We start from the raw sequence: 15,980 nt of genomic DNA, 5'->3' as shown, positions 1-15,980 counted from the left end.
CAGAAAAAAAAAGGCCAAGACCTTAATGGTATCACTCACTTCCACCTGGGGATAATTAGGTGTTTCCTACATCTTCTTGCTGCTGGAGTCCCCTTTCGAATGTACACCTTGGTGCCAGAGTGATATAGACTGTGTGATCTCTCCCTACACTCCTTCAGACTCTTTCTCTCTCCCAGGTGTTGCTTTCCACTCAGACATCCAGCTGGCACTGACTGGTAGAACATGCACACTCACACACACTCATGCACACTCACACACACTCATGCACACTCACACACACTCATGCACACTCACACACACTCATGCACACTCACACACACTCATACACACTCACACTCTCTCTCACACACACACACACACAGATGTACACAAGCACACTCTCATTATTCCATATATGACCATACACTCAAAAACACCTGAACTTTGACACTTTACATATTTATACACACACACAAATAATCTCAAACAGCATCCCCAAATTCATACACACTTTCTCCTTTCTGTCTGCCCCCGACTCACACATCCCCATTCCGCCCCCCCCCCCCTTAGAGAGAAGCATCAGAGTCAATTCAGCCTCCAGGGATGTAAACATATCCTAATTTCCCAAGTTCCCAAGACCTTGACTGTCTTCACAGGGGTCATAGCACTGTTTCATCTTGGCCGTAGCATTTCTCCTCCAAAAGCACGCTAAAGCATTTTAAATCATGCCAGCAAGGAGTAAGCGTGGCTTCATTTCTGAGAATACCGATGCATTTAACCAAGATGCAGCTAAAGATGTATACTAACCACTTCACTGAGTTACCTGCTTTCTCTTGGGACTGAGGCACTGGAGTGGCCACATAAGAGTGAAGCCTGACTCGCTTAACAATATCTCCTCTAGTCACTGCTCTCCACTGTCACAGTCCAGCACAGTCTCGCCCAGCCATCTGCATTGATTTCTCCAATGCCTACTAAAGACCCTGCACCCAGCTGAGACACCCATTCCACTTCATGTATTATCCATGTTAGAGTCTACCTAGGCGTGTTCAACCTGCAGCCACAGCCTTGTGCTTCCCAGGATAGCTGTAAATGAAGCTCAACACATTTGTAGCACATAATATCGTGTCACAGTGTCAAAGGGTTGGACACCTCTGGTACTGTAAGCGTCTCTTTGAATGTTACATCTCAAAAATAGTTTCATATACTACATGCTGAGTTGGATCAGCAGGTAAAAGTGTTTACTACCCGTGCCTGATTGAGTCTGATCTCCAGAACTGACTCTAAAATTGTCCTCTGATCCCTAAACACCCATATATATATACACACTGAAATATGTGTGCTCCCCTATACACTAGTAATCAATTTTAAAAGAACAGTTGCATCTCATTTCATATTTCAAAATAAAGTAACTCCAACATAAGAATTTTTTTTCAAGGAACTACTATAGGAAGGAGAGATGGAAGGGTGGATAGAGGGTAGATAGGTGATAAATGATAGATAGATTGATTGATAGATTGATAGGTGATTGATAGATGAGGATATAGATGATAAAGAGATGTAGATAGATTATAGATATAAATAGAGGATAAAGATAGAAGATAGATTGATAGATGAAGATAGAGATAGATGGTAGATTGATAGATAGATAGATACATACATACATACATACATACATATAAAAATAGATGGGTAGATAAAGATGAAGAATAGATGGATGGGTACAAAGGATAAGGAAGTAATGGTTACTCTCTCCAATGCTGACAGAATCTTGTCATTTTCTCAAAGCAGGCGCCCAAGACTTCCCTGTCTCCAGCTTTCCTCTTCCCATCCAGCTGTTCTTCTAGCAGGGAGGAGATGGCTGCACTGACAACTTCATTAGCCATCCCAGACCTGTGTGTTCCAAGGAAAATCCACATTAGGATTTATTATGGTCTATCTGGACCCTGAGGAGCAGCAGAGGGAGGTTCTGGCCAACGACCTGAAAATCACACCCCGGACCTCAAGTGGAAGCTTCTCCGTGCCCCACCCCAATTTGAACCTTCCAAGTCACCATCTGGTACTTCCTGTCCTCCCTAGTCCCTCCCATTTGGCCCCTGGCAAGGAGCTTACAGCCCTGGGAAGGTTTGAGAACACGGCAGAAGATGGATCCAAGAACAAAAGGTAGAGCCAGGACACAGATGTGCTCCAGCACACATCCAGCAGACCAGCTCAGGCTGGATGTGGAAGGACATGACGCTGACACCTCTCCTTAGTACAGAAAGTATAGAGGTCACCCTGTGACTGCAGCTGTCCTCACAGTTCGGAAATCAACACGCTGTCTCTAGTGTCCTCAGGCCGATAAATCAAAATCAAGCAGCCAAGACCCCACCGGTGACCTCAGCGATCGACCATCAGAAAGTCCACACTTGGCTTTCTTTGACTGACACACCAGCACTCTCCACCTGTATCTTAAAAGCCTGAGAACGCAGCTTCAGAAACCCCACGTTCATGATCAATCTCTCTGTAATGGCGACCACTAGCCACAAACTCACTCCATCTGTGAAGAGGGAGGAAGGGATGTTAAAAGCCACGTCATATGTTTCTACTTACACTTAGCTCATAGTTAAGACACAGCCCTATTAATCTCTGTTTTAAAATTGCATTAATTTATTTATTCTGGAGGCTATGGTATGTGAGAGCGGATGGATTCACATGTAATATGGTGTATATGTAGCTCTAGGTTACCACAGTGTGTGTGTGTGTGGCGGGGGGGGGGGGTTGGGGGTAGGAGGGTGGTCAGAAGACACCTCATGATAGTCAGTTTTCTGCTTTCACAGTATAGGTCCTGGGGACTGAATGCAGGTCGTTAGGCATAGTGGCTAGCGCTCAGACCCACTGAGTTCTCACTGGCTCCAAGCCTCACTCCTCTTTGTTACCCAGTTTTCCTTCCCTCAGAGAAAAAGAGTAGAAGATAAAACTGTGTAGCAGGGACGTGAGAGCTGGTTCAGCTGTTAAGAACACTTGCCACTCCAGCAAAGGACCCAGGCTCAGTCCTGCACACCCGCATGTACACAACTGTCTATACCTCCTGTTCTACCCATCCTCGTGCTCTTCTCTGGCCTCTGGGAGCACAGCACACATGTGATTCACATACATACACCCAGGCACACACATAGAACACATAAACAAATTAGTCTTCTTTAAAAAGAAAACTACTTAACATAATTTAAAAACAACAGCAGAAGGAAATATCGAAGTCCAGCTACACAAAATATCTGGGTAAGTTGGGTGAGCAGCACCTCAAATTTTATACCATACAGAGAACAAGCACCTGGTTCAAATATGAGGGTTTCTTCCCACTGTGGGCCTAGCGTGCCATAAAGGCTTTGTTTCTGAAGGGTCACTTGTGTAAAGCCTGTGTGAGACGCCTCACAGGAAACACAGGTCAGGTGCTCACTCGGATGGAGGACAGAGTTCTTGGCTTCCCCCTCGCTGATGACTCGAGCAAAAATAACCTCGATTTTTATAGACTAGAATTTTTTTCCCAAGGCCTTGTCCCATAATCTTATTAAATGGGACAGTTCAAAATAGGTCTCCCTGGGAAACTGAGAACGAGGCCACAAAGTCACGGCTTTAGTTCCAGCATAGGCCCTCAGAGTTCACATCTCCGTGCCCCTTTCCAGGAACCTGGATGCCATGCTTGGGTGTGGACAGCCAGCCTCACTGTTTGCTGAAGACTTAACTAGCTGCTGCTCCACTCAAAGTCCACATCTTCAGGAAGGGCAGCCCCATCCTTCAGTGTCTGGTGCCCGGAAAGCTTGGGACTTCTGTCCGTCCACCACTGGCCGGTCGGTAGATTCTGTCCAGAAGCTGTCTGTTCACTGAACATGCTTGGAAGTTCCATCAGAGCCCCGTGCTGTCTTCCTGGTGCCTCCAGCTCTGTTAAACACGACCTGCTGGTGTTTCATAAAAGCCCAGTCCCCAGCAGAACCTCGTGAGGTTCCTCATTATTCTCTCAGCTCCTCGCTGGTTACATCCATCTCCTCCCGCATCCCTCTTATAAAGGACCAGCCTCACTGCCTTTCCTTGCTGTCTGACATCCTCCTCTTCCACATCTTCAGCAGGCTGTACTGCTTCCTGGCCAACATCCACCTATTTCTCCTACTCTGCCTCTTCCCAGGGTACCCGGCGTGCCTTACCGTGTATCCCTTCCTGCTAACTCACTGTACATTATTCTTGGTTTTATTATCTGCCCCCTGGTGCCCGGCCCTGCAGTGAGAAGTTCTCCCCCTCAGAGCCAGGAAAGCTGGTGAGTTTGCCCAGCCTGGGATGCACTTTCTCTTAGTTGTAAATATCCCCAGACAGTCCAAAGTTCTGCACTCATGAAGTGGTTCATCATTACACTATTCAGGAATTAAATTTGGCAATGCGCCCTCGGGGGGCTGCATAAATTACAGTACTGAAAAAAAAAAAAAAAAAAAAAAAAGGAACGTTGTGACTGTTTCCAGGCTCCAAACTGCTTAGGGGAGATGTTGCTTTTGTAATGTGCTCCATCTCCAGGGGTTCCCGAGACACCAAAAGGGAACTGAAGCTCATACACAGCTCTTACAAGGCAGGCAAGAGTTCAACTTTTTATGAATAGCTTTGCCCCATTGTCTTTCTCCCTCGTGCCTTGAAAGCCCAAGCCTCTCTTGTTCTAAACGTTTGTAACGTTCCTCACCTAAGAACTAGGGGGAGGGTAGGTGTTCCTTAGTGTTTCTTTCCAAGATGATCACTCCCCTGGCTAGGCAGGGCTTCACCTATGTGCAGCATCAGCTCCTGGTTGCTCAGTTCCTACATGAAGATCTTAAGAGCAATGGGCAGTGGTACCCAGAGTGGAGTCTCCATCAGGCACCCTGAGTCTCCTCCCATTGTTTACACCCTGGCTAGTCTTCAGTCTAAACCAGTCATTCTACATGCCCTGCCCTCTCCAAGGACATCCTCCATACCCTGCTTGAATGATGGAAGCTTTACAACTGCCCTTTTCCTATGGACTCCCCTGGAACCATATCTCTGGTACCCAGGCAGACTCTATCTGAGGTCCTGGCTCCATGCTCTGAGCTCCTGGTCTAAGCTGTGAGATGACTGGTCTATACCCTACACATGGTGTCTATACCCTAAGCATGGTGCCTGGAAGCTGGGACAGGTGCCTGTTTGTATGGCAACCTCTTCTGTCACCTGAAGTAGCAGAGGCACAGGTTGCTGAAGATGAAGGCAGCAGGAGGAGCTGGGTAGTTAGAGCATCCAAAGAGTGTGAAGGAGGAACCTAGAAACCCAGCTTCTCTGGTTCAGGACACAGAACCAAAACTGGTTTCCAGTCAGTGCAGTTTTTCTAACTCTGGGATTGCCCCCTGGAGAATTATAAAATCAGAGGAAAGTACCAGGCAGACTCACTATCTTTCACTGAGACCTGGATGGTGGAGGGAGTCACCTGACAGGGTGACAAGGGAACAGCAAAAGGATACATCTATGGAAAAGCTGAGATTCTGTGGGCTGTGCACTCTGATAGAGACATATCACCACCAACAGCAACCCACAAACTCAGGCCAGGAGGTAGGTTTGTTGTATCACTAGAGCAGGAAGCAGGTCTTGCGGGTGTGGCAGGAGGTCTCACATGGAGGCAGGGGCGGTCTCCGGTTGTAGTCTTCTGGGAGGAGGAAGCTGTGGTTGCTAGGTTTTGCACACACTGATCACTTATGTACCTGGGTCAGAGGATGGCTTTGGCATTCCCTTAGATTTAAGCCCTTGACATGGGGGTCTTAGACTTGGCTGTGTTCCTATCAATATGGGGGTCTCTGATATGGCTGTGTTCCTATCAATCATTCACTCAGTCCTGCACCCCCTCCTCAGAATTTGAAAGGAGCCTGATAGTGGTGGTCTGTGGAGTGGGGTGGGGTGGGGTGGGTTGCATCTTTAAGAGCTTTTTAACATTGAACCATCTCTAGAATAGTACCTCAACCTCAGAAAGCTACAAGGCAGAGTGGGTAGGGACAACTCTGTCAGAACTAGTGACTTCAAACAAAGGGAATGCCCTTGGAGGCCTATGTAAGTCAATAATCTCTCCTGTACAGAACTAATTCACAATGGCAGGGTGCCTGTGACATACTCACATGCCAGGCACATGCTGGGCCCTCAAGCAATATGAGACAGGGTCTGTTTAGATGGGATACAAGTGACCTAATTAGGTCAAATGTCTAGACCTAATGTCTAGACATTTGACCTAATATTGTTTCAAACAGTCAATGAGAAGTGTGTGTGTGTGTGTGTGTGTGTGTGTGCATGTGTGTGTGTGTGTGTATAGCACCTTCTATTACATTTTGTTCTTATTTTGCTTTGCTTTGTTGACACAGCCTCGCTCTACAGCACAGACCACCCTGTGATTCACTATGTAGTGTATCTAGTCTGTCCTCAAATCCTCCTGCCTCCCTCTCCCAAATGCTGGGCTTAGAGGCATGAGCCTCCACACCCAGCATGTCAGTGCCATTGCTGCCCCAGATCATAGACATGGTTTACTATGATGGCATCGAGTTCTCACTGAGTAAGTCTCCCTACTGGGAGATGGCAGCCTTACAGTCTCCAGGAAGCTCCCTGCTACCACAGTCCTTTTTGGTGAAGTGGCAGAGACTTTGCATCATGTCTCCTCTGGGCTTTTGGGTTCATTCTTCAAGTGCAAGCTGAAACCTTTACTTTTCCTTCTCATCTCAACTATTGCTGTAAAAATTAGCCTCTTAGACAAAACCCTCAGAGGCAATAAGCCCTCATGTGTCCCACAGAAACTCAGAGTGCAGTCTGTCATAGGCTGCATCTACACACTCTCTTGATGGCCTTCCTGGAACTTGAAGCTGAGGATGGAACTCCCAGCCCATAATACTCCACAGAAGGGAAACTCTGAAGGCCTGGGAGCCTGCAGGATGTGGGGACAGAGGGTGTACCTTAGTTTCTGGGCTACTGCTATAAAGAGACACCAAGACTAAGACATTGCTTAAAGAAAGCACTTAATGGGGCTGGCTTACAGATTCAAAGGGCTAGTCCATTATCGTCCCGGCACAAAGCAGACAGTCGTGGTACCAGAGCAATAGCTGGAGACTTTATGTCCTGACCCACAGGCAGCAGGCAAAGAGAGACATTGGATCTGGTGTGGGTTCTTGAAACCTACACCCACACCCAGTGACACACCTCCTCCAACAAGGACAAAGCTACTCCGACAAAGCCACTCTTCCGAATCGTTCATCAGCTAAGGACTAGCATGCAAATGTATGAGGCTATGAGGGGAATTGCCAATCAAACCACCACCGGGTTGTTGCAAGAAGGAATACTGCTCCCAGGGCACTGTTCACTTGTCTCCCGTGGAGAGCCACAGTGAGAAGTTCACTTCCTACTGTCCATGCAAGTCACCTGGTGGCTAGGTGAGGGTTCTGGTGTTATTTCATGACTGGTGTGGTAGTTAGGCTCCTGAGAAGTGGCACTATTAGAAGGTGTGGCCTTATTGGAGGAGGTGTAGAGGAAGTTAGAGGAAAGTGTGTCATTGTGTGTCACTGTGGAGACAGGGCTTTGAGGTCTCATTTATACGCTTAAGTCTGGGCAGTGTGATCCAGTCTTGTCTTGACTACCTTTGGATCAAGATGTAGAATTCTCAGCTCCTTCTCCAGCACCATGCCTGCCTGGATGCTGCCATGCTCCCAGTCTTGAGGATAATGGACTGAACCTCTGAACCTGTAAGCCAGCCCCATTAAATGTTGTCCTTATAAGAGTTGCTTTGGACATGGTGTCTGTTCACAGCAGTAAACCCTTACCAAGAATAATTAAGATTTGGAGCAGAATCGGCCTGCAGATGATTCCAGCAACTGTTTTAAGAGAGAGAGGGGAAAAAAAAAATAAAACAGCCAAGCTTACAATTCAGCAGAAGGGATGTTTACAATAATCAGGGGCAGTGATCAAAAGCGCCAATTTTAAAAAATGGTGCAGCTTTCTCAAAATTATGCAACCTCTTATTACACTGTTCACTCTGGTTTCATCTCTCCATCTTCAAAGAGATGGCAGGACACTAGACAGAATGAAAGGGGGTTGATTAAAGAGAAGGGAACGGCACCACAGGAGGACTCAGAACACTGGAAGAGCCCGAGGAAGGCCTGGGAATCTGAGGCTGGGCTGCAAGTGCAGACTCCATATTCCTAGATGATCTGTCAAGGGTTGAGCTCACCACCTGGCAAATGTGGCTTTAAGGAGAAGAAACTGTGTCCCTGCTCTAGCAAAATATTCAAGTCTCTGATGGATGGCTGGAGCAGAGTCCCCACAGACATCCCTCAGAGACAGAGAAACAGGAGAAAGCACAGGGTTCTGAGCTTCTGCCAGTGCTGCCTGAGGGTCAGATGGAAATGCCAGCATCCTCAGCAGTGCCAGAGCAGAGACACAGCAAGAGGAAGGAACTGAAGCTACCAGAAGGGCCCTGCAGTTTTATGGAGATGTGGTGTTACGTGTGACGACTTAAGATGTACTAGGGTTCTATGTGGCCTGTAACAGTGCCCAGCCTTTTGCCCCTGTGACACAACATTGTCACGTAAAAAGTTCACATTCAAGAACCAAGCAATCCAGTCACCAAAATGAATAAATAATAAATAATGCAGATGTGGTTTCATGGTTCTTTACATACATTTTTATGTGCATTGGCACTGGTCCTGCCCCTCTGTACTTCTCATGGGGAGTGTCTACTACTCTCTAACACATTTCTGAAGCTGAGCTTCATTAGCTATGCTGCAGAAAAGTTGGCAAGATGATTCAGCTGGTAAAATCACTTACTCACTAGCTGTATAAACTGCTAACACATGTGACTGTATCTTTATGCACCTAATATAATTGTCTCTTGAGGCATATTGCCTCAGTCTGCTAATCTAGGCTTAGTCCTGGAAGCTTCTAGCCTCCATACAAACTAATCTAGACCTAGAATGTTTTCAGCCTTCTAGACTTACTGCTGAATAAGCTCACCTTTTCTAGAGCCTTCTGAACTCTAGCTGGCTGGTCAGCTCAGCTGTTCTGGCTCAAACTCCTCTCTCACTTGACCAATTCAATCTGGTTTCTCTCTCAGACTCTGACTGAATTGTTTTGCTTGGCCTCAAACTAACTCTGGCAATCTGTTCTAATCTTCCGGCTCCTTCTCATTCTCTGGCTCGTTCTGTCTTCACCTGTGTCTAGCTTATTCTCTCTTCAACCTGTCTCTGTAAGATTCTCCCAGGAAAACTGCCCCCTGTCCTCTGCACTGTTCTCTCTGTTCCAGTGGGAGTTGGGCATGTCTTATTCTGTCAAATCTGTCTCTGACCCATTACCTTTTCTGCTATTCAAATAGGCATCACCTTCAAACTTGGGTGTTTCCTTCTACAAACTAACTTTACCTTCGATGTTTGGGATTAAAGGTGAGTACTAAGGGCATGCCTATATTCCAGCCAGAGGGATTAAAGGTGCATGCTAAGTCTGAGCCACACCACAACTAGAAACAGGTTTTCCTAGTAAACAACACAATCTCAGGGTTCACAATGTGATCAAATATCCTGCAACAAACAGGACCATTCCAAGGCATAATTGAAGGAAAGTTGATTTGGTTTTTTGTTTTGCTTTGCTTTTGTTTTTGTTGTTGTTGTCTTGGGTTTGGTTTGGTTTGGGTGTTGGTTTTGTTTGTTTGGGGGGTTTGGGGTTTTTTGTTTGTTTTTCTCTGTGTAACCTTGGCTGTCCTGGAACTTGCTCTGTAGAGCAGGCTGACCTTAAACTCAGAGATCCACCGGCCTCTGCTTCCTGAATGCTGGGATTAAAGGCACAATTAAAGGGTTTTTATTGTAGATTTATTGTAGAGAAAGAGAACAGCCAGAGGCATCTTGGAAGAGTCCAGAGCAGAAAGGGAAAATGTTAACGTTTGGTATTTTGAAATACTGAACACTGGTTGTCCCAGAGACCTCACTTAGACCCAGGTGATGCTATGTGGCCTTGCCCACCAAGTTATCCCTGACTGGTAAATAAAGATGCCGACAGCCAATAGCTGGGAAAAGGAGACACAAGCAGGGTTTAGAGTCTCCAGGCTTGGGATCAGAGGAGAACCATTAGGTGAGGAGAAGAACGTGAATAAAGGAGAAGCCACTATGGACTAAGAATCTTAAAATAATGGCCAGATGGGTTGGCTAATTGGAGTTAACAGCAGACTAGATGAAGCATGGCAAATTACATAATGGGATTATTGGCTGGGAAATGGACAGAATCACATGAAGGATAGATATCTGCCCAGCTCTTTTGCTGATTAAAGCTTATAATAAATATAAAGATTGTGTGTGTGTGTGTGTGTGTGTGTGTTTTATCTAGGAACTGAATGGTCAAAGGTAGGTTAGAAACCCTGTACTAGGATTAAATATTTCTACAAGAAAACAGTACACTGACTATGGCAGCAGACTGGGCCTGGCCAGGAGACTAAGCAGGAGCACAGCAGAGGCAGTGAGGTGCAAGGGGCAGTGTGAGACGAAGACAAGGTGAGGGCCAAGAGAGGAAGACAGGAGAGCCACATGGTGGACATAGCAGGGTGATGAGGAGAATGGGAAGCCGGTGGGAGGGGAGCTCCTGGGCTGGAAGAAATTTAGGGTCAGCGAGAAGGGAAGGAAAACTGAGAAGAGCCAAGATGCCAGCATGGACTCCGAAATAGGTAACAGGTACTGAGGGACCCTGGAGGCTAGCGTGCGCTTTGATATTCTAATAGAAACCACAGATAGCCATTTGTCCCTTCTGCCAGCGATAAGAGACATAGTTCCTTCGGTAGGGAGATCTGGCTTCACAAATTCCTGAGAATGCTGGCTTTTGTTGAGCTCCCAGAATTTGTGAAAATGGAGTCTCCTTTGGACCTGACACTGCCAACCCTGCCTACCTGCCTATGATCGCTGGAACCCATGTTGAAAGGAGAAAGGACCTCCGCAAGTCATATTCTCATATGTTAAGTTACCACTACATGTGTGCTATCACACACACACACACACACACACACATACACACACACACACACACACACACACACACATACACACACACACACACACACACACACACACACACAATGTAAAGTACCTGTACAGGATATTTTTTAAACTATTTTGTTTTTATTTTATGTATAGTGTTTTCCTGCATGTATGTATGTGCACCATGTGGTTTCCAGGGACCATGGAATCTCCAGAAGAGAATATCAGATCTGCCTGGAACTGGAGTTATAGGCAGTTTTGAGCGACCCTGTGGGTGCAGGGGACTTAACCCAGATCCTCTGTGGAAGCAGCAAGCCCTCTTAAATGCTGAGCCATCTCTCCAGGGCCTATACGATCATTTTTATGAGTTATAATACAGCTTTTGGAAACTACAATTTTCATGGGAAAGGCAAGATGGATAGTCTTATTTCTGGATGTGAAACTGAAAAGGTCATCTCAGAACTGTTGGAAAACTCCACCAGGCGCCCTTCCCCTCCTGGAAGAGACAGATCAGAGTACATAGGCTGAAAGGAAGAGGCTAATTAAGCCCCTAAAACCTCATTCCCTGAAGACTAATCAGTTTAAAGGGTGCACTGTTCCACCAATCACATTGTGCCTAGTTGCTGATGCTCTATTCTGCCCCTGAAAATTGTATAAAAACTCGCTGAACTGGCTGCCCAGGGTTGCCTCCTCTCCTTTGGGTGCAGGATGAATGACCCCCGCATGCTGGAAAAATAAATTCCTCTTGCTTTTGCATCGATCTCCAGCTCATCAAAGTCTTACAAAACCCACCAACCAAATAAACAAGAACAACAAAAGAATCAAAGCAACACACACGGAGAGACTTTTCAGGAGAGCTCCCTCAACCCCGTCTTCAGGTTGTTCCTAAGGAGCTTGTCGTTTGGATGGGTTTGCACATCAAACGTGAGTTTTCAGGGGCTCCAGAGATCAAAACCTGTAGGCAGGCTTGGTCGCATGTGCCTTTACCAGCTGAGCAGTCTCACCAGCTCTTCTGTAGCATATCTAATGAAGCTCAGCTTCAGCAATTGTTAGAGAGTAAGAAACACTCACCCTGAAAAGTACAGGGAGCAGGACCTTGGCATCAGCTATAAAGTGTCTTCCAGGTGGGCTGTGAGTCCGAAGGGTAGAACAGTTGTTCAGGGGCTTGTTTACTTACCCAAAACTGAAAACCAGACGTGCAAGGCAAGGACACAGCCTGGGAGGCAGACAGACCTTTAGTACAGCATTTCAAAAGGAAGCCATCAAAGCTACTTTTGGTGGCTCAGATCTGAAAAGTCCCCTCAAAGCTCATGGGCTAAAGGCTTGATTCTCAGCTGACCATGCTCCTGGGAGGAGTCGGACATGCCAGCCACAGGTGGTACTAGTTAGGGAGAAAGGTCACCGAGCACACACCCTTGACAGATGCATTGGAACCTTCCATCTCTCCCACTTCCTAGCCCTCATGCAGCTTTCCTCTGCCTTCTGCTCCCTCCACAACACAGGCAACCATGCCCACCAAGCATGGATTAAAACCTCCAGGCAAGAAGCCAACACAAGCCTTTTTGTCCCTTAAGAGCTCTTGTCACAAGGACTGGAAGCTGAGTGACACAGCATCATCTTCTGGTTGGGAAAGTGGCAGGTGGGTCAACATTCGCTAAACCGAGAAAACAAAAGGTACTTACTTCTTAGCCACTTCATTCACCTCCACTTCCTTGCTGGCAAGAGATGGTCAGAAGTTACTCAGAAGGCGAAGTGCAAGAAAACGTGAGCCGTATCCACACTAGACTCCTGGTTCGTGGACCCCATGATGGCTGTGAAGATGACTCCGCTGATAATAAGCCTTAGGACCTGAGTTCTACTGCTAACAGCCATGCACAAGCCTTGCATGGCCACACACGCTTGTAACTCCAGTGCTGAGGAAGAGGGAGAGGGATATGGAACCCTGAAGCTCGCTGGTCAGCCAGTCTGCCTGAATCAGTATGTTCAGACTCAGTGACAGACCCTGCCTCAAAAAAAAAAAAAAAAAAAAACAACGTGAAGAAGCAATTGAGATGGTAAAAACCAAATCCTCTTTTGGTCTGAGAAGTCAGTTGGATGTCATAGAAATCAATACATTTTAACCTCTCAGGAAAATAGAAAAACAATAAATACTGATACCTATTGTCAACCTCTGGCCTCCATATACTTATGCATAAGCACACATAAACACACACACACACACGTAATCAGACAACTCAAAAAAAAAAAGGCTAAGTATATTAACCAAAGAAATGACATGTAGCCATTATGAAGTCTCAGTCTTGCCAGTACTGTACAAAAGGAAATCTGGAGACTAGAGGCTGGCTTTCCTATCCAGAAGAAAACAATGATCAACTAATAATTTGTAAGCATACATATATAAATTGCCAGTGTTGGTAAGGATGTGAGAAGAAGCAACACTTTTAATCATTGTGATGAGAAGGGTAAGTCTTTCCAGAGGAAGTGGTACCAATACCTATATGCTGGGCACCCTGAGGAAGAGGATGGCTGTGACCCACACAGTGACCTCAGAGTGTGCAGCCTCCGGGAGTGCTGGATGCTGCTGGCAGGAAGAGGTCTGCATTGCAAACAACAACCGTAGCTGCACAAGCTCTCTGGGGCCTCTTTATCAAGGAAAACTCCAACACACGTACAGCTGAGACCAGAGCCAAGAGTGGACAAAATGAGCCATCCTGTAGAAATCAAGGGCCCAACCCTGAGGTCACATGGGCTAGGGTGGGGAACCGAGGAGGAGAACCTTCTAACTGGCGTTTGTCATTCTGCTGAGAGACATCACCACCAAGCACCAGAGCAAGGTTCACCAGGTCATCCTCATGGGTGGTGTATTAGTGAGGGTTCGCTAGAAGAACAGAACTAATAGAATGAATATTATATACATGTATCTATCTATATATGTGTGTACATATATACATGTTTACATACATGTATAATATATGCATATTTACATGTGTGTATATACATATTTATATGAGTGCATATATTTATATAACCTATACATATATTATATATATGAGATTTACTAGACTGGCTTACAGGCCATGATCCAGCTAGTCCAACAATGGCTGTCCCTCAAAGGAAAATCCAAGAATCCAGTAGTTGTTGAGTCCACAAGGCTGGATGTCTCAGCTGGTCTTCAGTATCTGCCAGAATCCCAAGGAAGTCAGCTTTAATGCCAGTGAAGGGACGGACTTGCCAGTGAGACCAAGGGCAAGCAGGCGGAGAGCAGAAGCTTCCCTCTTCCCTGTTCTTTATATTGGCTGCCAGCAAGTGGGGTCCAGATTAAAGGTGGATCTTCCCAGCTCAGAGGATCTGGATTAAAGGTCGGTCTTCCCACTTTAAATGATTTAATCAAGAAAATTACCTCGCAGATGGGTTTAGTTGACAACCAAAAAATAACTCCACCCGCAGTGAAGAAATACGAGAGATGAATTTGTTAATTCCAGATGTATTATTCGGTTGACAGCCAAGAAGAGCCGTCACAGGTAATTAGTCTCACTGAAGGAACGATAGCCTGGTGGGAGATGAGTGCAGCCCAGGCATAGGAAACCAAGGAGAGGGACACATGGCTGCAACAAAGGCATCTTCATTCCCCCACCGGCAGAGAACCTCCAGAGGGATTTTTGTTTTGGTTTTTGGTTTTGTGTGTTTGTTAGGACACCATTCGATTATGTATCTCGGCTAGCCTGGACTCACTGTACAGCGCAGGGTGGCTTAGAACTTGCTGTGTAGCTCAAACTGGCTTTACACTCACCATGTAGCTCAGGCTGACTTCAAAATTTCAATCTTCCTACCTCTTCTTCCTAAGCAATAAGATCACAGGTGTGCACCACCATGCCCACCTGAGAGATGTGGTTTTCAAATGAGAATCACTACCGGTTCCATCAGCCTCTGTTATTAGCACAGACTGCCTCTCCAAACATCCAGAAAGGAAAGCCAGTTGTAAGGAGAACCTGTGTGTGTGTGTGTCTCTGTGTGTGTGTCTGTCTGTGTGTGTGTGTCTGTGTGTGTGTGTCTGTGTGTGTGTCTGTGTGTGTCTGTGTATGTGTCTGTGTGTGTGTGTCTGTGTGTCTATGTGTGTCTATGTGTGTGTGTCTGTGTGTCTCTGTGTGTCTATGTGTGTCTGTGTATATGTGCCTGTGTCTGTGTGTGTCTGTGTGTGTATGTGTCTGTGTGTGTCTGTCTATGTGTGTGTGTCTGTGTGTGTGTGTCTGTGAGTATGTGCCTGTGTGTGTGTCTGTGTGTGTGTGTCTGTGTGTGTGTGTCTGTGTGTGTGTCTGTGTGTGTGTGTCTGTGTGTGTGTGTCTGTGTGTGTGTCTGTGTGTGTGTGTCTGTCTGTCTGTGTGTGCGCGTCTGTGTGTGTGTGTCTGTGTGTGTGTGTCTGTGTGTGTGTGTCTGTCTGTGTGTGTGTGTCTGTGTGTGTATGTGTCTGTGTGTGTGTCTGTGTGTCTGTGTGTCTGTGTGTGTGTCTGTGTGTGTGTCTGTCTGTGTGTGTGTTTGTGTGTGTATGTCTGTGTGTGTCTATGTGTGTGTGTCTGTGAGTATGTGCCTGTGTGTGTGTGTGACTGTGTGTGTATGTGTCTGTGTGTGTGTGTCTCTGTGTGTGTGTCTGTGAGTATGTGCCTGTGTGTGTGTGTGTCTGTGAGTATGTGCCTGTGTCTGTGTGTGTCTGTGTGTATATGTGTCTGTGTGTGTCTGTGTGTGTATGTCTCTGTGTGTGTGTCTGTGAGTATGTGCCTGTGTCTGTGTGTGTCTGTGTGTATATGTGTCTGTGTGTGTCTGTGTGTGTATGTCTCTGTGTGTGTGTCTGTGAGTATGTGCCTGTGTGTGTGTGTGTGTCTGTGTGTGTATGTGTGTATATGTGTCTGTGTGTCTCTGTGTGTGTGTCTCTGTATGTATGTGTGTGTACTGTGGAGATGCATGTTCTTTCCAAGGTCTTTACCTTTCTCACATGAATTTCACAGA

This window comes from Mus caroli, unplaced genomic scaffold (assembly GCF_978045245.1).
Source record: "Mus caroli unplaced genomic scaffold, Mus_caroli_1 scaffold_19, whole genome shotgun sequence".
NCBI classification, from domain to species: Eukaryota; Metazoa; Chordata; class Mammalia; order Rodentia; family Muridae; genus Mus; species Mus caroli.
The sequence above is the reverse complement of the archived record's forward strand: the minus strand, read 5'-3'. Positions refer to the sequence as shown.